Source organism: Molossus molossus, unplaced genomic scaffold, assembly GCF_014108415.1.
Source record: "Molossus molossus isolate mMolMol1 unplaced genomic scaffold, mMolMol1.p scaffold_m16_p_5, whole genome shotgun sequence".
Taxonomy (NCBI): Eukaryota; Metazoa; Chordata; class Mammalia; order Chiroptera; family Molossidae; genus Molossus; species Molossus molossus.
In genome coordinates, this window is record NW_023425388.1 from 84,804,556 (window position 1) to 84,829,853 (window position 25,298).

The 25,298-nt window shown below is 40.3% G+C and overlaps 1 protein-coding gene across 3 annotated transcripts in view; it reads left to right on the forward strand.

Annotated features, from left to right (window-relative positions):
* The first annotated feature begins 4,843 nt into the window (after positions 1-4,843).
* The window catches only part of COL8A1 (collagen type VIII alpha 1 chain), a 155,649-nt gene continuing 135,194 nt past the window's right edge, over positions 4,844-25,298 (forward strand). For 2 of the 3 annotated variants that reach the window (XM_036243718.1, XM_036243720.1), the window contains exons 1-2: positions 4,844-4,895; positions 21,929-21,979. The gene's annotated coding sequence lies outside the window, so the exon portion shown is untranslated. The remainder of the gene's footprint in view (positions 4,896-21,928; positions 21,980-25,298) is intronic. The other variant, XM_036243719.1, reaches the window with a different exon arrangement.

Sequence of the window (25,298 nt, forward strand, 5' to 3'; positions counted from 1 at the left end):
GGACTAACAGGAAAACAGTGACTCACAGAATCCGACGTTCCTTTGGAATGCAGGAGAGGTGTGCTTTTCTTCTGTGCTGTGAGCCTTTGCAGCTTTTGTAAATAAAACCCTATTTTAAATGCCCCAGGAGAGCTGGCAATTGTAAGTGCCTTGCAGGCCAAGGTCATATTTGGTGCTACTTAGCACAAGTTTAAACTGATTGACTGATGCGTCAGTCATTTGACAGATGGAGAGAGAATTTCTGTATTTGGAACTTCAAAGAGTCAGTGATTTTTTATTTTATTTTTATTTTTTTGCTTAGACCAAAAGCCATGTTCATTTGCATTCGGAAGCACTTGGGAGTGGCAGGAAGAATAGGGGGTTGACAGTTGCCAAGGGTTACACATGTAAAATAATTGAAAGTTGGCTGTTTGAAAATGTGAAGGTAAATCTTACAAAGCCAGATTCCATTGTTTTCTAAGCAAAGAACCCTTGAAAACTCAAGAATCTCATACATCAGACCTATTATCTGGGGATAGATACTTTCTGGTAACTTTAAAGCTGTAACACGTGAAGAAGAGACTGACTGGTTCCTCTGACACAGAGCAGGCCCTGCCCCTCACATCAATTCCATCTGTCATCTGGCCACACCCCAGGAGAATCCTGCCTTCCTCTCTTCACAACCACACAGCACACTGTAGAAACTGAGCTACAGCCACCTTTATTTCTGCCACCTCACACAGGCCTCCTGGTCTGCAAGGCAAAGACACTTTTCTCTATTTCTAGGTAAGCTAATGGCCCTAGACATACCAACAAGCATTTACCTATAGGACTACTATAAAGACACTATTTTTAAAAAGTGAAATCTTAATAATATACCATTTTCACATGCTATTCTACAGCTCAAAAATCTTCAATGACTCCTGAAGGCCTACAGCATACAGTTCAGACTACTGAGGTGACATTGAAGGCGGTCCAACGCTGACCCCACCTCTCCTCTCCTGCTCCTTGGCCTCACTGTTCTGCTACCTAAGCCCCTCAGTGACACTGGCCAATTAAGCATCCTCCAAATAGTCACATGTCTTTCCCAGTTGGACACATTCCCTCCCTTTCCCTATTGTTCATCACCCATCTACAGAAATGCTCTTTCCATGGCTCAGCTCAAATGCTACCTCCTCTGTGGTCTTTTTGCTACTCGACTACCAGGATTCCATGCTTTTTTTTTCCTCCATCCGAACAGATTCTTGTTTTCCTCTGCTGTAAATACCCCACATAGTCTGGCGTCCATTCTTAATAAATATTTGTTAATTGGTGAATTCTAATTAAGCCAAAAACAGTTTCCATTGGCAAAGCTCTTTAAAATAAGATAATCATCAGTAGCTGTTATTATATCCACACAATGGAAACTTCAGAGTGTCTAGTGTGTTGTCATTGGATTCCTTTCTTTCCACAGAAGACCAAACTAGGTCATTTCAAACCTCAGTCACCTTCAGAGGGATTCTAGAAGGGGACTCTAAGAGTCAGCAAAGCGATCACATTCCTGGATTCCTGACTTGATGTCGAGATCTGTTACTGAATCAGATTCAGGCAAGTGTAAACGGGAGAAATGAACTAATCATTAGCACCATCTGAACAAAATGGAAGGAGCTTTTTTGTTACATTGGCTGGGTATTCAGATTTGAAAGTGGGGAGTGAAAGGGGAAAAAGGAGAAGAAAAATACAGCTATCAATTGCCTTCCCTTCAAAGTGCTTTTCTTGCCTTTTCTGTTTGGATTGAAAAGATGATTTGCTGTAATCTGATGAGAATATCTGCTACATATTTATCACCCAAACACTCCTCTAACTGGGTCCTGTTTAGTTTACTCAGAACACATTTCTTTGCTAAATTAAAAAGTGGTACCCTGCCTGTAAAATGGAATCTGATTTCAGCGGTCAACCCTAGAACAGTCAATGCAGTCCTATTTCTAGATCCAGTAACAGGGGTGATTCATTTCATATACTTCATTAATGGATTTGGCCACATCCTCAAAAGACAAACAGTTTGGAAAGAGGAAAACTGAGTTATGGAGGGTAAGAAGAGAGTAAAACCAAACAGCAAATGGGCAAGACAGCTAATATGACAGTTCTAGCTTTCTAAGCATTAATTAATTATTTTATTCATTCATTAAACTAATAAATACTGACTTTTCTCTATGTGTCAGTGCTCAACAGTGTCATTTATTCAGACCGTATGTATCAACTGAGTACTTATTTTCTGCTAGCTAATTAAGCACTAGATATAACTTCTTCACGTCCCAAAAAGTTATGAATAGGAGGCATGGAGGTAAAAATTATAAACATTAAGAGAAATAATCAATGTCAAAAAATCATAAGTAACAGATAATTGTTCTAATGTTAAATTAGTTTATAATCAAGATCTTCAAGTTCTCTCGTATATCATTAATCTTCCTTCATACTACAAGAACATGAGGTCTTAAGATTTTCAGGTGTATCCAACTGAAAATAAACTGAGTTACAAACGAAGCAATTGAGGCTTTGGTCTCTGGAGGCAGGCAGATAGGAATATGTAAAAAACTAAGTCCAGTGTAAACTTAGCATGTGTGGCAGCTAATATCCAAATGCCACTACTGGGTTCCTCCCTCCCTCCCTTCCTTTTTCTTTTTTGTTAATTCTCACCCGTGGCTACATTTTTCCATTGATTTCTAGAGAGAGTGGAAGGGAGGGAGGGAAGGATAGAGAGAGAAAGACATCGACATGAGAAAGCCACATAGATTGGTTGCCTCCTGCATGACCCAGACTGGAGCCAGATCAAATGTGGGGGGGACGGGTGTTGAACCTGCAACCCAGGTACATGCCCTTGACCGGAATTGAACCCAAGATCCTTCAATCCAGGGTCCAATGGTCTACCACTGAGCCAAACTGGTCAGAGCTATTGGATATTTACTTAACAGATTTCTTTAAAATCCCTTTTTACAGTTGTGGACCTCTCTAGACAAATGATTCTTAAAGGGAAGAGGGAAATTTGCCCTCCAGAGACATTCACCTAAGTGTAGAGACATTTTCGATTTCCACAACTTGGGTGGGTGGGTGGGGGGTGCTATTGGCATCTGGTGGGTAAAAGCCAGAGCTGCTGCTCAACATCTGCAATGCACAGGAGAGACGCCCACAACAGAGAATTCGCTGGCCCAGGGTGTCCACAGCACCCACTTGGAGAAACCCTACTCTTGGCCACCATTTTTCGTTCTCTTGGAGCCTGGTAACCTGGAAAAGCATCAGGATCTAACTTGAGACCAGGCTGGGTGTTTTATATGGCTGCCAGTTGCACAGAGTACACAGGCTTTGCAAACTCACCAGCTGTGGCTCCCTCTCTGGTTAGTTTCAGCTAGTTTCCTCAGCCCTTGGAGATTCCTTTCTTTGTTTTCTACTTTTTTAATTAAAAATGTTTAATGTTGACACTATTGCTGATGTCCCCCATTTTTCCCCTTTGCCCACCGTCACCCACCCCACCTTCCTCTCCCTTCATTTTCGCCACACAATTGTCCATGTCCATGGGCATGCATATATGTTCTTTAGCTAATCCCTTCACCTTCTAGATAGTTTTACATATATATAATTTTACATATAGTTTTATATAGTTATATATAAATATATTTAGCAAAATTCCCTTATTTTTACCAGCCCACCCACCATTCCTCTGCCCCTCCCTGAGCCCCCTCAGAACCCCCATCCCCAAGGGTTCAGGTTCTCTCTTTTAAAATGCTTTAATTCCTTTGGTGGCAAAAATCGAGCTTGGGCTGGGAAGTGAGTCACCACTCAGAAGCTAAAGGAGCTTGTTTTTCTTTCTCTGAATGCATTTGTTAAGAATTTCTGCCTGATCCTTCAGCTGCCTGTTGTTTGAATCCTCTCTTGATGTTTAAGACACACAGGGAGAACTATGGCACCAAGACGGTTTCCAATGGTTAGGAATGAGTTTTTAAATACCGAAAATAACCAGAGGGCAGAGAGCCCTGCAATCCTGTTATATAAGCAGATGTTGGAGGACCGACACTGGTTTGAGGTTCCTTTCTCCACAAGCCAACCTCTGCTGATCCTCCCCAACCTTTGCTGGATTTACCTTAATGCTGCAGAAGTCTCAAGAGGGGACTCTGGATGCCTCACACTACCGGCAGCAGAACTTTCCTGAAAAATAAGCCCTGCCAGGTGTGATGAGTGGCGGGGCTGGGGCGCGGGCGGCCGCCCCATCAATCGCATCAATTGCGCCGGTGAAGGTCCCTGCCCTCTCCGCGTCCGCCCAGCCCTTGGCTTTGCTTCTCCGACGCCCCGCTTCCCCTCCTTTGCCTGACGTAGAACCCTTCAGTTTTCCTGAACCGTTATATGGCTTTTCAATTTCACAGAAAACACCTTTAATGATAATAGTTATCCGGAAGCGCCCCCCGCCCCCCGCCACCTCCGCCCCAACAAAAATGTCATACAAAAACGAAAAATAATTCAATTCCCCTTTCCTTCCAGGTCTTGCGTCTTTGGGTGTCTCTCTGTTCCCTGTTCATTTTCTCCGCAACCTTTTCCCCACATGTGGTCTACATCCTTTTCTCTATTTCTCTTCGTCCTTTTTTTCCTTCTCCTTCCTTCCTCTCCTGTCTCCACTCCTCCCTCCGCTCCTACCCCCCCCCCATCTGTCTCTCCTCCTCCTCTGGGGCTCCTTGCTCTGCCCTCTCCGCCCCTCCCCAGAGAAGAGTGTCCAGCTCCTCCCGAGGCTGCCCGCCCGCCGCTCCTTCCCTGCCCACCTACTATGAGGAGCGACTCCTCCCACCTGCCCATAAAAGCCAAGTGCATGTTACCAGCACCCGATCAGAGCACTTTCCCGGTCCTCTCCTGTGGGAGCCCCGAGACTCTCTCCTGGATCTGACGTGCTCAAGGTAAGAAACACTCCTGCAGGCATTCGACCTACTAGGGGTTGCTGCTGGGAATAAGCCTCCTCTGGCCAGCACGCTTACTGTTTGGTTAGAGCTGATTCTTACGGATGCCAGATCAGCTGTTCCTTTAACTAGCAACTGGTTCGAAAACAAACTTCTGTTTGAACGGTAAAATAAAAGTTCATCTTGGGCAGAAACAGAAGCAAAAATATTTCATAAACCCTTTTTCTCTTTTTAAATCACATTTTCTCTGGTGCTGACTGTTGCTGAGGTTATAATGTATCCGTTTGGGGTGTTTTACTGACGTTTTTCCATTGTAAATATCTCACATATCAGTGGGGGCAAGGAAAACTTTGTCCCATTGTCAAAAATGTTTTTTAAAAGAACACAATTAGTTTCCTCAAAATAGCACAGTCAAAAGGTCTGCTAACAATTTTGTGATGTTTTCCAAACCCCCAAGACAGCTTCTGTGAATCCTTTAAAAAATATCTTTCCAGGTTTAAGTGCTTGGAAAAAATGATGATGTGAACCGGTGCCCTTTCCGCAGAGACGGTAATCAGGTGGCTGGTAGATAGGAAAGAACAAATGTAAGTTTACAAGCTGTGGCAGAATGTGCTCTCACAAAGCTATCTTTTTGAGACATCCTAAAATGAGAATTAGATTGGAAGTAAGAAAGTATATAAAAGGACTTCATGAATTTCTATATACACACCTAAACATAAAGCATTTCAATATGTTTTACAGTAGAGAAAAATACAGGCCAAATTATACAGTACTTCTGTGTACACCAGATAGTTTTAAAGAAATATCGGCTAGAAGGCTTTGGAGGTTTGAACCCTGCTTGCCACCCTCTTTTCCCTCAACTAGTAAATTAAAATCGACCTGATTGGCATCCAGTTCTCTCAGAGATATCCAGTGGTTAAGCTACCCTCATTTTTAAAGACATTATCTTCTTATTTCTGAGGTCTGAGCATGAGCATTGTGCACCTGTGGAAGGAAAAACACACTCTGCAGCGACTCCTGTAAAACCAGACACTTGATCCATGAAGTTTGCCATCAAAATCTGTGGGCTGTGTGGGATGAAACTCTCTCATGTGGGAGAAAAGCCCTCTTCCAATGTTTCCTCTGGGGAATTGCACAAGACCGCTTAAAGACGGCAAATCAAAGCTGGCAGTCAGGAAACCAAACCGCTATTTCAGCTCTTAAGGTTCTTAAAATAAGAGAGGAAAAGTTTCACTTTTTTTTCTTGGTTTGTTTATATTGTTTAAGTTGAAAAACTCACGAAAGCTGTAAAAAATGCTCCACTATTAAGGAAGTAGAATCATTAGAAGTTTAACTGAGAGTCTTCCAAACTTATTTCTTACAGTTTGCATATCAAAAAATAATAATAAAGATATTTTATAATTCTGTTTGGCATGGAGGGGATTCAATACGATTATTCAAATGAAAGAGTTATATGTAAAGCTTTCTGTCATGTGAAATTTTGTTTCATTGGAAAAAAAGTATTGCAAGGAGTGCGGTTTCCTTTAAGAAAATGATATAAAATTACTATTGGCCAAGATAATACGTGACCTGGGCATATTAAAATAGCTTTTATCTCAAGCCACAGTACAGACAGCTTGCTTCACATCTGATGTAAGTGGGTGATCAACCATGACAGGAGCACAGGTATGGGACAAGGCCAAACCAAGTGTGTGGTATGTCCAAGTTCATTCTTTTTTTTATGGTAGTGCCGGACTCACGCCAGTCATCAGAAGTGTGAAAGTATACTGCTTCATTCAGCAGATCCCCTTGAGGGAAGTTATCTTTTCTGGGAAGGAAAAAAAAAGTGCTCCCAGTGTAAAAGAGCTCCCTGTTGTTCATAAGTTTGGAGATGCAAAGTGCTCTCCCAGGGTTTGCTTCTGCTTTTCCTGGCAGTTGGTCCACTCCACTAGCTATGAACCATTTAACAGAAACTGCCTTCCCCCATGTGCCATCAAGTTCTACACCCTGAATAACTGAGTGAGATCATCCTAGATTGCTCATGATCTAACTTCCACAGGGGCTTCTAACAGACACTTAAAGTGATTCTTTCTTCATGGAGCACACATCAGTCAAGATGACACTTAGAAAAATCAGTGGTGAGCCCTGGCTGGTTTGGCTCAGCGGTTGGAGCATCAGCCTGTGGCCAGAGAGACCCGGGTTTGGTTCCCGCTAAGGGCACGTACCTCGGTTGCAGTTTGTCCCCGGCCCTGGTTGGTCATGCGGGTGGCAGCCACTTGATGTGTCCCTTCACATCAATGTTTCTCTTCCTCTCTCTCCCTCCCGCTCTATCTGAACAAAAAATGGAAAAATGTCCTCGGGTGAGGATAAAAAAAAAAAAGAAAAGAAAAATCAGTGGTGAGATTTCATGTAGTTATCCCACTGTCTACCCCTTTGCACAGGATCTCCTTTTTGTGCCATTGTATGGCTGCCCCCAGATTGGGTTCATTGCCATAACTATGCAACATTATTTCAGGAGGTTTTGAACGACTCCTTTAATGTTTCTCAAAAAAAAAAAAAAAAAGGTGAGCAGTCACTGGATTCACTAGAAGCAGAGGGAGGGTACTCTGCTCATTTTAAGGGCCTGCCACACCCAGGGGAACACACATCTACCATTTCAACAGTACAAAACAATATTCTTTACATAATCAGAATGTATATCCCACTGTATTTCTATTTGTGAATCAACATCAAGTAAACGAGAACGGGAATAAGTAGTGAATTGAGAGGGAACCTGGAAGGAGTCACTTCTAAAAAGTGCCCCAAGTTAATAGAAAAATCAGAATCAGAATCTCTGTTAACAACCGGTTTTTTTTTCCTTTATTTATGTGGAATAAGAGGAGATGAGGAAGATAAAAACTCTATACCTAGTCTTATTTTTCTTTCTTAAATCAATGATAAATTGATTTCCATTAATAAGTTAAGATCCATCTGTGCTGTGCCCTTCTCTAACAGAACGAGAACAGCTCAATTCTAAAGACCAAGAGGATTGCAGGTCTGCCCCACATTAAAACCCACACAGTTTGACCAGTTGTGATTTTAAAAGCGATATCATGGGTATAAAAACCCTCAGAATGTATTTTTAATAAAAAGGTGATTCACATCAACAAAACCAACTCTAACTCTCCCAAAGGACCCAGTGCTGGGTAATTATTTGAAAGTGAGAAGGAGGCATTTACTCCCTCTTATCCATGGTCATTCTTTTTGGTATCGCAGTTTGCAGAGGGATTGAGATGCAGCCATTATTTCTCAACCTTTGGTCTTCCCAGTAACCCTCTGAGCACTAGGTCTTTCTTCGCACCTGAGCTTTCTCTTCCACCAGGTCCCCATCAACATTCACATGCATCATTTAAAGAAAGTGCAGATCTTAAGACTAGAGTGCAATCTTCTTATTGGAGAGGTACATTGTTCCAGCTATTGAGTGAAAAGAAACAAAAGGAGAGGAGAGGAGGAGGTTAAGGGGAGCATGAATGCCCTTTGGAATTTAGAGACTCTTTCGCTTTGTGTGAAAAGGATCCCTTTAACCAAAGCATCCAGAAAAATTTTTTTTTAAAAGACCAGCTCACAAATTGTCACAAAAAGGTGAGGATATAAGGAAAAGTATCTTCCAATGACGCGACAGTCACTAAAAGCAGTTTACACCCCACAGTATGAAACTGGAACTCTGCTAAAATTTTCTTTTCTGGAGAGACAAGGAGTAAGAGGGGGAGAATTAAGCACATTTCAGCACCAGCAGAGAGAAGGCGCTAATCTGACATTCCACGATGGCTTTGGTAACTATGTTTGCTGTTTAAGATAGAAGGTTTCTTATAGTCTTCCCTCAAGCAAACAGATTTTCAGGAAGGGGGTTAAGAGAGTCACACAAGGTTGGAATGTCTATACTATAATCAGGGGGTCCTGTGTACACAAATCCACAAACCATTGAAATTGCATGGGATCAAATTGAAGTGACTGAAACAAAAATATTCCCCCAAAGTGATCATAGAGTAATCAGTTAAATGATTATGAATTTTAACTTCTCAATGTAGCATAATAGCAAAAGCAGCTCCCAGAACCTTTAGCTGATTGTATAGAATACTGAAACACACCTGATGATTCACCTTCAATCTCCTCCATTAATTCTGAGCTCACTTCCATTATCCTTCCTAGAAAACAAAAACTGCCCTTCTTCCCTTCAGCACAGGGTTTGCAAATGCAGTTATGTCCCCTCTGTGCTATCCCCTTTTCTCTTTTTCTGGAAGAAATCTCTTCTCAGTTCTTATAGATCAAGTTTCTGGAGTACCACTCATACTTGTGGCTTTTCTCATTACCAAAGTCTCATACTTTTCTCAAACAGGATGTAACTTTTTACTCCCAACAAATAAAAAGGCTTTATATTTTCTAAACCTTAATTCATATACCCAGAAGAAAGATAATTTAAAATTGCTACTGTCCTCCAATGAGTTCTCTGAAATAAAGTTTCTAAGCATTTGTATTTACCTAGTCCCTATTCTAACTTCTTGGGGATTAAAAAACTTATTTAGAAAATCTCAGAATATAAATATTGGAAGGATCCTTGGAGCTAATTTTAACTGAAGTTAATTTTACAGATGAGAAAAAGTCAGAGAAGTTAATGCCTTGCCCAAGGTCTCCCAGACATGCAGAACCAAGGCTGGAGCTCCTGGAGCTAAACCCTCCAGTCAGCCCTCTGTCTCAAATAACTACAGTGTGTCTTCCCCCATAGCGTGTATCTAAGATGTCTCTGACTACACGGAGACTTCTGTTGGAACTTAACATGCAGGGATCTCAGAAAACATAACCTGGTAGAGGTGTTGAGACTGCAGCTGTACCTCTACTATAGAGCGTCTAAAAGCATTGATCCAAACCTTTGTGCAGGGTAAAATCAGTGACTGTCATCATCACAGAGACCTTGCATGTTTTTCTCCATTCCAGGACCTGGTACGTAGTATTTCCTAGGTAAATCTGTGGAGTGGGTGAGTGAATGGAAAAAAACAGCTAAGTATAAAATATTTATTTTTCTTAACTCAGTCCAGAAAAATCTTTATTAAAATCTGTAGGGACTTATAGGTACTTAAATCTCAAATATATCACATTTAATCCCCCCCCCCCCCTTGCTGTAGGAAATGTAGGCGAGTTCATCAGCCTTGTCGGTGGCTAAGCCGTTTCCCTGCCTGTGGTACTTCCACTAGGTCCTCACACGTTTACCTGGACACCAGAAGTTACACTGTTTTTACAGCAGGCTTAAAATCTACTTCCAACATTTCTGTGACAGAACAAATGTATTATTTTGTGATGAATTTATAGCATAACTCTATTCTCCCACCCAATAAACACTTGCCCCTTCCCAGGTCTTTAATGAGATAAAGGGCAAGATATGTATAATGGACAGTCAGAGAACACTTTGAGGGACATGTTGGTTGAGGGGTGTAGGCATGAGACTTGCTGTGACAAAGGAGGGCCATCCAGGGACTGAGAGAATAGAGACAGGATGGTGCAGCTGAGAGGGTTATTCCCCTGAGACAGAAGAGGGAGAGACTTTTGAGATGCTAAAGAAGAGATTTTTAATATGGTTGTGTGAACCAAGACCCTCTCAGATGTTTGGGAAATTACATTCTATTTGGGTCAGGATTCTGTTGGTACAAACCCATTTGAGGACTGGCTCACATGGGTGTAAGCTTTATTAAGCATTCTATTCATCAAAACTCTTCTTAACCCTCAACTGAACTTCAGTTAGGGAAAGAGCCTCATTTGACCTCATTTAGACTTGACTTTAACCCAGCATACTAACTGTATGTCATCAAAATGTTCTCTGCTAAGATTACAATACAATTCTTGGTATTCTTCCTTCATTTCAGTATATAAAGTTACTTCAATATAGAGAATGATGACGGTAGAAAAGAATATTCATGTAGTATTTCTGGAAACAATTTACCCTAAATGAGTGGACAGATGTTACTTACCCAAGATGCATTTTCACTTTCCTCTAAAGCATGCTGACAACTGTTTGCATATCTTTGGAATAATCATTGTGTTTCTGAAATTGATTTATTGTATGTTAAAACTTACATAGTCTATGACTAAGCATCATTGTGAAAACATTCTTTTAAGTAAGTCTTTCTTGAAGACTTCCTCTCTTAAGCTCTCTATTGATGTATTTCTATCACAAGATATTTAGGCATTGGCATCATTTGATGTGCTGAGACAAAATCAATCACTCTGTGTGCTACTTTCCCAACTCTAACCGAATAGGCCTGGGTGTGGGTGTCAGCTGTTGGCTTCTCAGGAAAATAAAATGGATCTAGCCTATTGGGGAGCTTCTCCATTCTTATCTGTTAGCTAGATAAAACAGCTGTTTTTCTGAAAGTCTGGGCCAATGATGGCCTCTCTAATTAAGGCTTCATTTACTAGGGCAACTATGGCTAGTTTATGCAGAAGTTTTGCTACCCAGAGGCAGAGTGGCTGAGCCAGAGCTTCCTTCATTTCCGTCCAACAGGAGGACATTGAATCTTAAGAGCTGGTTGAAGAACATTGTCCTGGGACATCTGGGAGGCATTTTGGCCACTATCATCCAACCCAGTTAGTGTGTTGCTCCAAACCTAAACTTGGTTCATAAATTCAAAGTGATGACTATATATTATTATATTTCTTTACTGAGCTCTGCTTAACAGCTGTCCATTCTTAAAGTCCAAGACTCATAGTGTTCATCGGTGCTATAAATTCAAACAAGTGCCCTCTTGTTAAAAGACAGGCACAAGATAAGACCAAGAAGTACAGGAAGGGAGACGCTAGGTGGAGCTAAAAATTTGTGGCTTAGATAGATGGCCAAGACTGTTGAGGTTGAAAGAAGGAGGGGAGAAAAGGGATCTGTAGCAAAAATATGCTATTGGATCCACAATTCCTAGTTAAACAACACGTCTAGGACCCCTTCCAGCTCCCAATTTATTCCCATCCCCTGCTATTCAAATGAGTGAGGAGGCAAGTCCTTGACCAGTAGAGGGAACCATGGGGCTGAGTGTCTCAGAACAGAAAACTGACTTATTCCCAAAGGGGGCTTTTAGATTTGAATTTTTCTCAAAAAAGGCAGAGTAAGGTGTCCTTTGCCACTAGTGGCTAACACGCACCATGGGAGTGTATCACATTGTCTATTTCCTTTAAAAAAAAAAATCCCAACTTAAGCCTCTAGAAATAAATCACCTACATTTCAGCAATTACAGAAATGGCCAGGCTTCTGAAAGTTTATTAGAAAGAAAACCTAAGCAATCTTAGAAAATGTTATTTCCGAGGTCACCACCAGCTCACGCTAAATGCTCAAATCAGTAACAAACAGACCTGGTAGCTAGGGGTCAGCAAGAGACAAACACAGAGAGATGAGGGCTCGCCTGAGTTTCCAAGGGTAGTCCTGGGGGCCTGCCATGACTAGACCCTCCCACCAACAGAAGAAGGGGAAGGGAGCTAGAAAAAAGCAGGAGACAGAAATGGGCCAAGCAGGCATCTGCAACCAAGATGGCCCAGAACCTGCACTCCTAGTTCTGGGTCTCTCCAGGGAGCAGCCAGAGCCCTGTCTAGACCAAAGCGAATACCTTTCTGTTGAACATTTCCATTACACAGCTGTGTAGGGATGGCTTGTTAAAACTCGAGATACTTGCATAATTCAAAATCCTTTGGGGGACAGAGATCAATTAGGACCTTAAAGATAAAAGGTCCCTGGCACGCCAGAAAAGGACTGTTTGCTTTGTAGAAATTCTGACATTCACAGGACAACAGAGCAATCCTCTCTAAGGCTATTTCTGATGTCAATAGAGATGACACTATGAAGTTGGTATGCATGTGGCCTGAGAATCCCTGTTCCAGAAACTCTTCAGTATTTTAATTTCAAAAACACCTTGACTCTGTCTTGGAATTCAGGCAAGTCATTGATCATCTCTGTGCCTTAATTTATTTATCTTACATAGAACAACGATTCTTAAATAACCACTCTCTTTACCATTTAGAGACACTTGAAATCTTACCAAGTATTTTAAAGAATGATGCTGCGCCCAGACTGGTTTGGCTCAGCGGTTAGAGTGTTGGCCTGCGGACCAGAGAGTCCCAGGTTCGGTTCCCGCTAGGGGCACATACCAAAAATAAATAAATAAATAAAAATAAAGAAAGAAAGAATGATGCTGCTTATGCATATTGTTACTGTTGCTTAGTATAGTGAATGGATTATACTCACAACACCCAAGAATGGCTCATGATATTTATACAGAACCAAGTCAAAAGGGAATAAAATTACAAATAAGCACATAACCTTCCAAGATATAGCAAGAACATTTTTTTTATCCTCACCCGAGGACATTTTTGCATTTATCTTCAGATAGAGCGGAGCGGGAGGGAGGGGGGGAGAGAGAGAAGGACTGAGGTGAGAGAGACACATCGACTGGTTGCCACCCACACGACCCCAACCGGGGCAGGGACAAACTACAACCAAGGTACGTGCCCTTAGTGGGAACCAAACCTGGGTCTCTCCAGTTCGCAGGCTGACGCTCCAACCGCTGAGCCAAACCGGCCAGGGCACAAGAACATTTTTGTGTTTTAGAATACAGAGGACAGTTCCATGTCTCAAAGGGTCAGACAAGGTCAAGAGTAAGTAGGAAAGGAAAAAGAAACAAAAATTATAGCATGAGAGTCTCAAAAGGCCTATATGTTCACTTGTCCTTATTTTAACATCAGTCAAAACATAATTCCTGACACATAAGAAAAGGTTTTACGATTTGAAATTTTTATTTTAACTGGAGAAAGATGACATTTTGTGTAAAATCTCTGAATGCCACGTTTCAACATTTGTTCAAGTGTGTTTCAAACAATAACATCTGAGACATTAATATGTGTTTGTGCAGAAAAAGATTGTGTGGTCAAAAACATTTTAGAAATACTCAATGAAGCAATATGATCAATTTTATTTACTGCCAGACTTTACAAAGACCTTAATATGCTATGTATATTTTCATTCTTCAAAAAAATTTATAGTTAATAATGTGCCCTAAACTTATTTGATGACAAATCATCCCCACCTGAGAGCAACTCTAGGGACTGATATTCTGTAGAACAGTTTGGGGGCTGTTTAAGAATCACTGTTCTGCCTCATTATTTCAAGATTTACTGGGACGTGGTACTTTCAGTGTTGCTAATTATTATATAATACATATTGACTGTCAGTATGGATTATGTGTTAGGTCAAACAATAAAATAAGAAAGAATCCTAGTGTGATTTCCAAACCCAGATGAAAAGGGAAGAAGCAGATGAACATGTCTTAGGCCCTCCAACTCTGTTTTTTTGTAACAATAATAATAATATTAATATGCCAGAATAATTTTAAGTAGTTTGCAAATTTTAGATAGATGGATGGATGGAAGGAAAAGAGAGAGGGAGGGAAGGAGGGAAGGAGGGAAGGAGGAAAGAAGGGAGAAAGTTAAACAGATTGAAGTAATCTCTTCCTTCCTTCTTTCCCACTGTCTGGATATTGTGTTATAAATAGAGAAATGGCCAACAATGAGCAATAAGTCCAGTAAATAAGGAGCCTAGATAATTCCATGAATTAGCTCAAAAGTCTCTGAGCTGATAATTCTGTTTCACCTTAAACACCCTTAATCGAGATCATTAGCCGAGCATCTCCCTTGAGCATTTGCTCCCTTACACTCACAGGCAGCTATTTCCTGTAATAGGACACACGTACTGATATTTTAGTAATCTTGCTCTGTCAGGGATTATTTGATTTATCTATCACACTCAGACGTTCCACCCCCATCAAATTCCCTGTTTCTCCTAGGGCCCTACTCTGGAAATTCCTTTTCCCCTTCACAAAGATAATGACTGGAGGCTAATATTCTCAAAACTGCAGAGTGGAACAACTCTCCTTTAAGAAAATAAGTAGCTGCCCTGGCCGGTTTGGCTCAGCGGTTGGAGCGTCCGCCTGCAGTCCGGAGAGACCCGGGTTCGGTTCCCGCTAAGGGCACGTACCTTGGTTGCAGTTTGTCCCCGGCCCTGGTTGGTCGTGCGGGTGGCAGCCACTCGATGTGTCCCTTTCACATCGATGTTTCTCTCTCTCTCTCTTCCTCTCTCTCCCTCCCGCTCTATCTGTACAAAAAATGGAAAAATGTCCTCGGGTGAGGATAAAAAAAAAAAAAGAAAGAAAGAAAGAAAATAAGTAGCTCACAGTCATCCAGGAGGGAAACTCAAACTCATTACTACTTATAAAATAGATATTATTTATTAAATGTCTAACAGGACCAGGCATTGTGCTGATCTCATGTCTCTGTTCCTTATATTAACCCTATAAGAGTTGGATTATCAGTCCCAATTTAAAGATGTGAAAACTGAACCTCTACTTGATTGAGCAACTTTCCCAAGGTCATGCACCTGGGAAGAGGAAAAGCCAGTATTTCCATCCAGGTCACACTCCAAACTCCATGTCTCCGGGCTCCTGTATGTTGTCCCTCATGCCCTCATGATGTTTTGCCCTATCATAAGTAGGACAAAAAACATCAACTCCTGTGACAATGCCTCTGACTCATAAAGCAAGAGAATTCAGTGGCTCTGTTCCTAGACACTGCCGACTGGCTCTGTTTCTTGTTTAATACTGTTTTTAATTTCTTTTTCTTTCTTGTGTTTTTTTTCCTAAAAGCATGCTGTCATTTCAAAGCCAAAAAAGTAAGGGCTATGTAACTAGGAAAAAAAAAAAAAGGCAAAACAAAATGAAAAAAACAACCATCGTTCCTCCCTAGGGTAATTTGTAAGGGATAAGGTTTCCCCCTCAATTCTCCCCAAGTTTCTTGCCATTGATCTGGTAAAGAGAGTGACAACCTAGCCTGTTTCTCCAAAGGTGGTAGAAACCCCCATAATTATGAGAAACAGACTAGAACAAAGGTACTGTGGCACATTAAAGATACTTGAATCTGGCTCATCAGAACATTCTCTTTGGCCTTACATTCATTACAATCCATATCCAAATGATGGGAGTCAAGACAACGTAAATGATTCCCCCAGGCCACGTGAGTGACCCAGACAAATGTCTGTGTTGTGTTACCTACTGGTTAACCTGCCATGAGGGTGTACATAGAAGTCAGCATACCTCGGGCCCTTCCTTCGTGCTGTGCTGAAGACAAAAGAGGAAACAAGATCTAGCTCTTTTCATATGGTCACATTCTGCTAAACCTTTTTGCTTTGTACTTGACCTTCCCTCTCTGCATGTAATATTTCCTACTTAATCTACTGAATTAATCTGCACTCCTTCACAGTTCAGATCAGGTGTCCTCCTCTGAGAAGACATGCCTGCAACCAGGCTGTGCCAGGCTATACTATGCACACCTTCCATGCTCCCTAGCACTCTGTGCCCAGCCCTGTCATGGCTGTGGCCACTCTGTGGCCTTGGCTTGTTTTAGGTTCAAAACTGTGAGCTCCTTGAACAAGGATTTATGTCTTATCTCTGCATCCTCAATAGTTGGTACTTAGGAGTTGATAAAATGTGAAAAAGAGAAAAGAAAAAAAGGAATGAGGGAATACAATGCAGTGATGGTGAATAAGAAGGCTCTAAATATGCTTTCCTCTATCCCCATATGTTCTTCTAACATATAGCTTGACCTAAGTCTATTCATGTGCTTGTACACACATGTACAGTGTTTTTAGGTTCTACTCTGGGGCTAACAATGGGGCACAAGATGAACTCCCATTTGTATGCTAATATTAAATATTGGCTTTCTGTATATCAAATTGCATAAGAAAAAATTATTTGCTGGATGGTACCACTGTCCCAAAACTGTGAGTCCTTTGCTCAAAAATATTCAGTGGAGCCCTGGTTCGTGTGACTCGGTTGGAGCATCATCCTTGTACACCCAAAGGTGGTGGATTCAATCCCCAGTCAGGGTGTGTATGGGAGGCAACTGACTGATATTTCTCTCTCACATTGATCTTTCTCTTCCTCTCCCTTCCTCTCTCTAAAATCAATGAAAAACATATCCTCGGATGATGGTCCTCCAGTGGAATTTAGTGAAATACAGAACATACAGCTAAGCTTGATAGTTTTGTTCCTTAACCTCCACCCCAATGCACCTCTGTATCTTTACGCTTTCTAGTCTGTAACAGGAATCTGACCTAAGCCAGACAGGCCATTATTCCCCCAAACGTGTCATCTTCTTTTCTCCACTGAATATCCCTCATTGTCCTTTTTACCTGTCAAAATAACTATAAATTCAAGGTCTTATTAAAGTCTTCTAAAATATTGCATCCTGCATTGATCTTTCCCGGTTCTCAGTTGACAAGCAGTTACTCTAAATGTCAGCTGTGTGTTGCTTATATGCTGTACTGAAGACATCAGGGCTAGCTACTAGAACTTTCTGCCATGATGAAAATGCTCCGAATCTGAGCTGTCTGGTATGGTAGCCACCAGCCACCTATGGCTCCTGAACACTTGAAATGTGGCTAATGTGACTGAGGTGCTGAGTTTTTAAATTTTAATTTACTATAATCTCTTTATATTTAAAATGAAATAGCTACATGTGGCTGGTGGCTGCTCTATTGGACAACACAGAATATTTCAATTTTCATGTGCTGTGCCTTGTATTCCTTGATGCAAATATAAACTGCTAACTACTGGAAGAGTTGAATAAATAAGATGCTTTTTTGTATCCCCAGTAAATGCTAGGACCACAGTGTTTATTAAAAGTTTTGTTTAATGCATTGCTTGACTACTGGGTCTTCCTCTAATTGTCATATTATCTTAAAGAAGTCTCCCTTACATAAATAATTAAAATAAAATAGTACAGATGGTATTTGCTTTTTATTTTAATGTTTAAACTCACTCAGAATGGCACTATATCACTACTTGGATCCTTTATCACTATACCAACAAAATGAGATGAAGAATGATTCGAACTGAGCCTCTGAAAGAGAAAGTTCTGTTATTTATTATCACCTCTTCTTTTCCCTTTTGGAGGAAAAACATGTTTTAAATACCTGATGAGATATAGAACTTCTTCAATTTTCAATATGACTATTTCTACCAAGAAAGATTGTCTCCAGTAATACAAAACAAGTTCAGCTAACAGATTCTTTCTTTGCTGTCTCCCTGAAACCCCATCACTTTCTAAAGGAAGTTAGTTCTTTGTCATAGATTTTCCCAGAGCATTTTTGTCTTTATTTCTGGTGAACAACCTCTGGTGAGGCACTTCGAAGAAGGATAAATCTCCACCAGCAGGTCAGGGGAGGTAGCATGTCCTTGGAATTTGACAATGATGTGCCCCTGGCACTTGCTGGCTTACCAACGGCCCTTCAGGAATTATCATGCCAACAGGCCAACCATGCAATAAAATCCTGTGCCTGGCAAAGCCAAAAGTAAAGTGATCAAACAGTCTGGCTGCAGATTAGATTCTGACTTATTAATAAGCCTTTAGAAAATAAACCAGAGTGAGTCTCTAACAGCAACAGTTTACAGGAGATGTTTAATGATTTCAGAGGTTGGCCACACCGCATGCCTTCCTCCTGACTCAGTGAAGAATGGGATGAGGACAAAGGAGACTCTCAAAAAGCCAGGACAATCAGCTGTGTCTTCTCCATTCACAGCTAAGTTTATTTGGAGTGACTGAAATAACCTTTCACGAAAAGTTTTTTAAAATAATAAAAGAATTTACCCTGTTATCATGAGCCAGACAACATTGAGAAATAATTATGGGCCTGTATTTTACCCTGCCTTGTAAAATATTTACAATTTGCAGCACAAACAAGCTCTAAAGTAAATGGTAAAGATAGCAATAACATTTCACTTATAACTTTTTATATTTAGCCGTAAAAGAATCATCATGCGTTTAAATCACATTGGAATACATATGAATAAAATACACATCTACAGACATGAGCCAGTGACTAAAAAAAGAATCCATGACTCCTTTTGTTTTTACGAAATAAAATTTACTATCACCACCACACCAGCATAAGAATATTTTAGTATCTTAATTTGGGAATTTTTAAACATGAAGACAGTAATGATGATAATAAAACCTTTGTAGAGAAATTTATAGTTTCTGACATGTACTTTATATACATTCCTTCATTTGAATTAGAAAAAGAAGGATTTTATATACATTTTATACAGGAGGCGGTGAAGGCTTAGAAAGATTAAATAAACTTTACAACATCATTTAGATAGTGAGTATTGGCGATGGAATATGAGTCTGGATCATCCCATTCCTGAAGTCCTCTTCTTTCTTCTAATCCAAGCTGAGCCTTAACAGTATCACATTCACGAATGGCCAGAGCATCCCGGAAGCATAAATGAGAAAATGCAGCAAAGGAAAACAGGATGACCTGTAAAGAGTATTTTAGTAAACAAAATTCAGTAATTAAAAATGTGTTTTTCAAGAAGATAAAACAAATTATTAACAACAGTAGCAGCTAATGTGTATTAGAGGTTTACTCTGTGCCAAGCAGAATGCTGAAAGCTCTTTTTTATATTACTGTATTTTATCCTGATCACTTCCTATGAGATAGGAAACTATGTGAGAGATTAAGTAACTTCCTCAAAGTCAAATATTTAGAAGTAATGAAACCAGATTATGAAACCAATAGATCAGTTTTCTAACTGTTACGTCATTGACATTTTATCCCCAAAGAATCATTCATAACATCCTATTAATAATCTGTGGACAAACAGATTTGCAGTGGTGAAAGGACCAGCAACGTAAGCAAACCACTGATAATCAGCAGGAATACTTTTGTAGGTTGTCTTCCATACAGTTTATGATTTTAAAGAACATGCAATCCATTTTAAACCAGCCTGTACTGTTTAAAGGATGTTTTTATATCTCCCTTTTAATTAATGCCAAAATGCATTTATGGGGAAAATAACAAAATATCCGAAATCATCTACGAGAAGCCACTGTAGTGTCGTGAATCAAAGCACCAAATTTAGCATAATAAGTCATGGGGTCAAGTCACACTTCTGCCACCTAGCAATGCAGCCACACTGGTCAAGACAGTGACTCTCACTGAATCTTCATTTCCTCTGCTCCAAAATAAGTCTACCACTCAGGATCATCATGAATGTTAATAAGGTAACACGTGAGAAAGTGTCTGGAACTCAGAAGATGCTCAGTAAAAGTTATTTGATAATAATGACTACTGATTATTATTTTTATTTATTTTTTTATCCTCACTCGATGACATTTTTGCATTTATCTTCAGATAGAGTTGGGGGGAGAGAGGGAGGAAGAGAGAGAGGGAAACATTGATGTGAGAGAGATACATCGACTGGCCACCACCCAAACAACTCCAACCGGGCCAGGGACAAACCGCAACCGATTTATGTGCCCTTAGCAGGAACCGAACCTGGTACTGTCTGCGGGCCGATGCTCTAACCACTGAGCAAGACCAGCCAGGGCACGACTACTGATTATTGAATGCTGACTTAAGAGCCAGCACAGTGGGCATTTGGCTGAGTAGAAGCTTCAAGTGTGTCTTTCTACAGATTGCAAATGAGGGCACTAAGGATCTCCTTGCCTTGTAGTTTATTTAATGAATTTGACTTCTGCTCCATGGTGCTGCTATTAGCTTGTGATGGTGGCAGCATGGGTTATTTATACACTAATTTAGATTTCTGATATTTTGTTTTTGTTTTTGTTTTGTTGTTATTTGTCTGCTTATACTAAACGGCACTACTTTAATCTCCCCACCAGTTCCCCAAAGGAAGAAATTTCCATGATTTGCACACCTTTTCCCAGTTCAAGGTCACCCCCCTCCCTTCACCATGGCAATGCACATCATGTACGGGCAACTATGTCATCATCAGGAAAAGGATGGGGCTGCCCTGGGTGTCTCAACTGAGGTCTCAGTTCACTCCATGAGCTTTTGGAGATTTATGCTTCTGTGCTCTACAGGATTCCCATTGAGGCTGCCGCATCCCGGGTGCACTCGAGCCCCTGCACTTTGATGCAGTGATACGCCCTAAGCCACGCACATACACCCAAGGGCATTCAGTGTCACCACACCAGAATCCTACCTTACATAAATTTCTTTTTCCTGTTTAAAAAAGTCCTAACCTCTTTTATCACTATACCTTAATTATCAAGAAATCTTTCAATTCAGGCTTCCTCAAAAAAAAAAAAAAAACTCTAGTAAGAGGACCAATGTTAGCATTAGGGAAATTGTAAGCTACAGTGAAGGCATTATAGTTCATAAAAATGAAGAAAGAACATAAGAGTTTTGAAAAATTTTGTCCCACAAGTTCAGTTACCCTAGTTTTGTTGGTTTAGTACTCCAATCTTAATTTCACTTATTCATTCAACAAACAGCTACTGGGACCTACCATGTTTCAAACCCTGTGCTAGACACCATCAAGGACAGTTTCACCTCTACCCATGGTTTGCAGCTGAAAAAGCCACTTGGAGCATAAATGCACAGGGAATGTAAAAACCCTTTTTCTTCTTTCCCTTCAAAGGGGGAGAGTACTTTTTGTGCATTTTTCATGACAATCAAGGTGTGGTGGGCCTTCCCTGGGGCCAGTGTCCTCTCATAGCATGTCTACCTGCACCAACAAAAGGCTCTCACTCAATGACTGTCAAGGATAATAAGTTCAAGCTCTGTTCCACTTTCTAGGTGCCAAAAAACAGTAACAAGTCAGCGCCTTATTAGATATATTTTCAGACATTCAACACATATATATAAAGATGAATGAAACAGCACATATATATAAAGATGAATGAAACAGTAAACTGTCTTTTATCTGGTATTCTTTCAATTAAAATTGTTATGAAATCTCCTTAATTTTGTTGTCAACAAGTACAATGAATACTGTTGGTACCAAGGACAACCCTGTGCCTCTGAGAAATCCCGAGGTTCTGTCTGGGACAGTCAGGCACTTTGCTTTCAATTTCTTGTTAGATGAATGTTATCTTATCTTATATCTTATTCAGTGGAGAAAAATTAAATGATTCCAAGTTGAGTTTTAGAATTAAAATATATTTAAGGTAACTTTTCATTTTTCTAGATTTCCAATTTCCGAAAACTTCTACCCTATTGAACGCTGCTGAGGACAAAAGTAAGTCAGATTGACTCAGAGAGTGGAAAACAGTGGTCATTAAGGTTCATTTTTATAAGCAATCACATGAAGTCCTCACTTCAAGCCTATTTACTTCTACTTTACAAATAATTCTAGCAAACAGGATCCTCTGAGTGCTAAGTACATTTCAGATTTGAGTTCCTCAGAGGGAAGGGGTGGAGGGTGGGATAAGATAAACCAAAGTACTTACATGCATATATGCATAACCAATGGACACAGACAACAGTGTGGTGAAGGCAGGGGGTGCAGGAGCAGGAAGGAGGGTGCCAATGATGTGGGGGGAGGGGTACGTCTGAAATACTCCCAACAATAAAGATGAATTTTTTTAAAAAGGAAAAAGGCTACAAGTAAATGTCCTGACAGCAGGTATGGAAGCCTAGCAATAAAGGAACAAAGAAGCTATAAAAAGATAAGAATTTTAAAAGCATAAAGGCATTCATTGAGGAGACAGTCATAGAGCCTTAAAAAGTTCCTAAGGGAATCACTAAATTACAGCTGAACATAAATATTGGCACATTCAGTAGCATCTTTTGAGAATTAAGAAAATTATATAATTGAAATGTATCAAAACAGGCATATTTTGATCCTTATGCATGTAAAATATCTGCCATTGGGAAATTTTTAATTATCCAAAATGTCTCATTCTATAAAGTTTAGTCGAGAAAAACCATCCTAATATGTATGAGTGTGTATGCACACACACACACACACACACATATGTACATGTGTATATACATTTCAACCTTAAACAATGTAGAGGTTGGGACGCCAACCCCCTGCACAATGTAAAACTTTCAACTCCCCCAAAACTTATATTGTCCCTCAGTATATGTCAGGGAATGACTCCAGGACCCCCTCACAGACATCAAAATCCATGGATATCAAGTCCCCTGTATAAAATGGTGTAGAACTATGCACACAGCCTTCTTCATCGTGGACTCCCAATTGTCAATTAAAAGAGTACAGGGAAAATAACCCATGTATAAGTGGACCCCCACAGTTCAAATCTGTGTTGTTCAACAGTCAACTGTATGTATAAATTATATGATGTAAAATTCCTGTTAAGCTGAAAAACTTAATCTCCCTAACATACAATAAAATGGATTCTTAACATTTTGATTGTCAGCTTCCAATAAAAACATGATCAAAGGGGGTACCTGGAATCCAAAACCTTGAGTTCATACTTTCTTTTCATCTAATGCATCTGAGACCAGGGAAATTACCTCACTGCTCAGTGACTCAATTTATCTATTTGTATAATGAGAAAAACAAAAGCTTACCTCGCAAGGGCATGGTAGACTTTGTTCCTGTTTCAAAAGTTGAAAATACTTAATATAAATCTCAATAATACCCTGGTTTGGGGTTGTTATTTTTTTAAGCAAACACCCCTCAAGGAAAAGATGCAAAGGAAGTTAGTCTTTCTTTCCCCGTTTTTCTTTCCTTACAATCTTTTCTTTCCAGAGAACACCACAAAGAAACAAAGAGCCAAACACACTGACTCACGTCTTTTTCTAATAGTGTTGTGGTCAATTTGCTCCCACAGAAAAAAAGTAGTAGTGAAGCTTTGAACTCTGGGTTTTGGAAGGCCAAGAGTGGAAAAACGTTTTTGCAAAAAGAATGGCACATTCCAAATCTGTCCAAATCTGTCCAGTGTTATGCATTTGTGAGAAAAATCTGCTTGGGCAAGCAGTCCCCACTGAAGCCCTTCTCTGTTGTTAGAACTTTCTGACAAAAGAAGGAGCTGAACTCTGCCTCTCAAAGAAACTGGGAATTGGTTGTTGTTTTTTTTCCTTAAGATGGTTTCTCATTTTAACTTGCTTTTAGGACAGATAGGAAAATGGTGTAGCTTTGTGCCTAGAAAAGTTGGCTTCATCCTTTTTTTTTTTTTTGGAGGAAAAGTTCTAACATGGTTCAGAAAGCTGAAGATGCCCCGAGAGTCTTCACTAAGAGATTTCTGATGCTGAAATCCATGAGTACATTCTCGGGTTGAGCAGATGTCAAGCTTTTTGCTATCTTAGATGTTGCTTCCTGACAGTCTGTCACAGTCTTACACACAACTTTATAGTATACAAAGGGCTTTCACATACATTCATACATTTGTGAGACCCAGTACGTCCCTGACATCTTAATGTTTTATAGTTGGGTTTTTATTATTATTATTTTAAATGCTAAAGACAGTCACAATCTGAAAAAAATAGTCTGGACTGTTTCTAAATAGTTAATGTCATTCTTTGGCTAATACGACCAAGTCCCTGGCTTATCCTACATATCACCCAACTGAAGAATTTATCTCAGTGTGAAACTCTCATTAGGACATCTCAAACTCTCTAAGGACATCTCAAGTGTCTTTTCTCCCTAGCAGGAAATTTCTATAAAAACATCCTCAACTGTCTTACCAAGCACATCTTCCCTGCAGGCCATTCTATCCTTTTCTCCTTCCTCATGTTACAGTGGAAGAGATATTTCTCTTCCTAACTCTCTTTCCTCACACATTCTCTGAGTGTTCTTCATCCAGAACTTCAATCTGAATCATTTGCACCATCTACCCATCACAGCTATAGCCTTTCTCAGTGCAGACTGGACTGTGACTCAACCATGTTTAAAATCTTTCAGCCCTGGCTGGTGTGGCTCAGTTGGTTGGAGCCCCATCCGGAACCAAAAGGTCATGGGTTCGATTCCCACTCAGGGCACATGCCGAGGTTCTGGGTTCAATCCCTGATCAAGGTGCATATGGGAGGCAGCCGGTTGATGTTTCTCTCACATTAATGTTTCTTTCTCTGTCCTTTCCTCTCTCTTTAAAATCAATACAAACATATCCTTAGGTAAGGATTAAAAATAATGTGTAAAATTTTTCAGAGATATTTTATGGCTTTCACATTAAAGTCCAAACTCTATCATAGGATTTACAAGGCCTGGTCTGGGACTGCCCATCTCTTTCCAGATCCATTTCTTGCCACACCACCTGGTGTCACCAATACCACTCTATACTATAATCACAGTTTTCTCTGAAAGTGCCCTCTCTCTTATCATTAAGGGCTTTCATTCACATGCTCTATCTTTCTGCCTGGAACACTCTGCCTTCTCATTACCTCGCAACTCTCTAAACATTCCCAGAAGCCTTCCTTGACCCCCTGGACAGGCTCCCATTGCCCCATATTCCTCTATGGCACCAAATACTCTCACTGTAGCTGTTTTAATTAACTGTCTCTCCTGCTGATCCCACGATGACCCCAGTTGAGTCTGTCTTATAAGCAATGTGCCCTCAGCACAGAGCCTGAAACCAAGTACAGGTACTCTA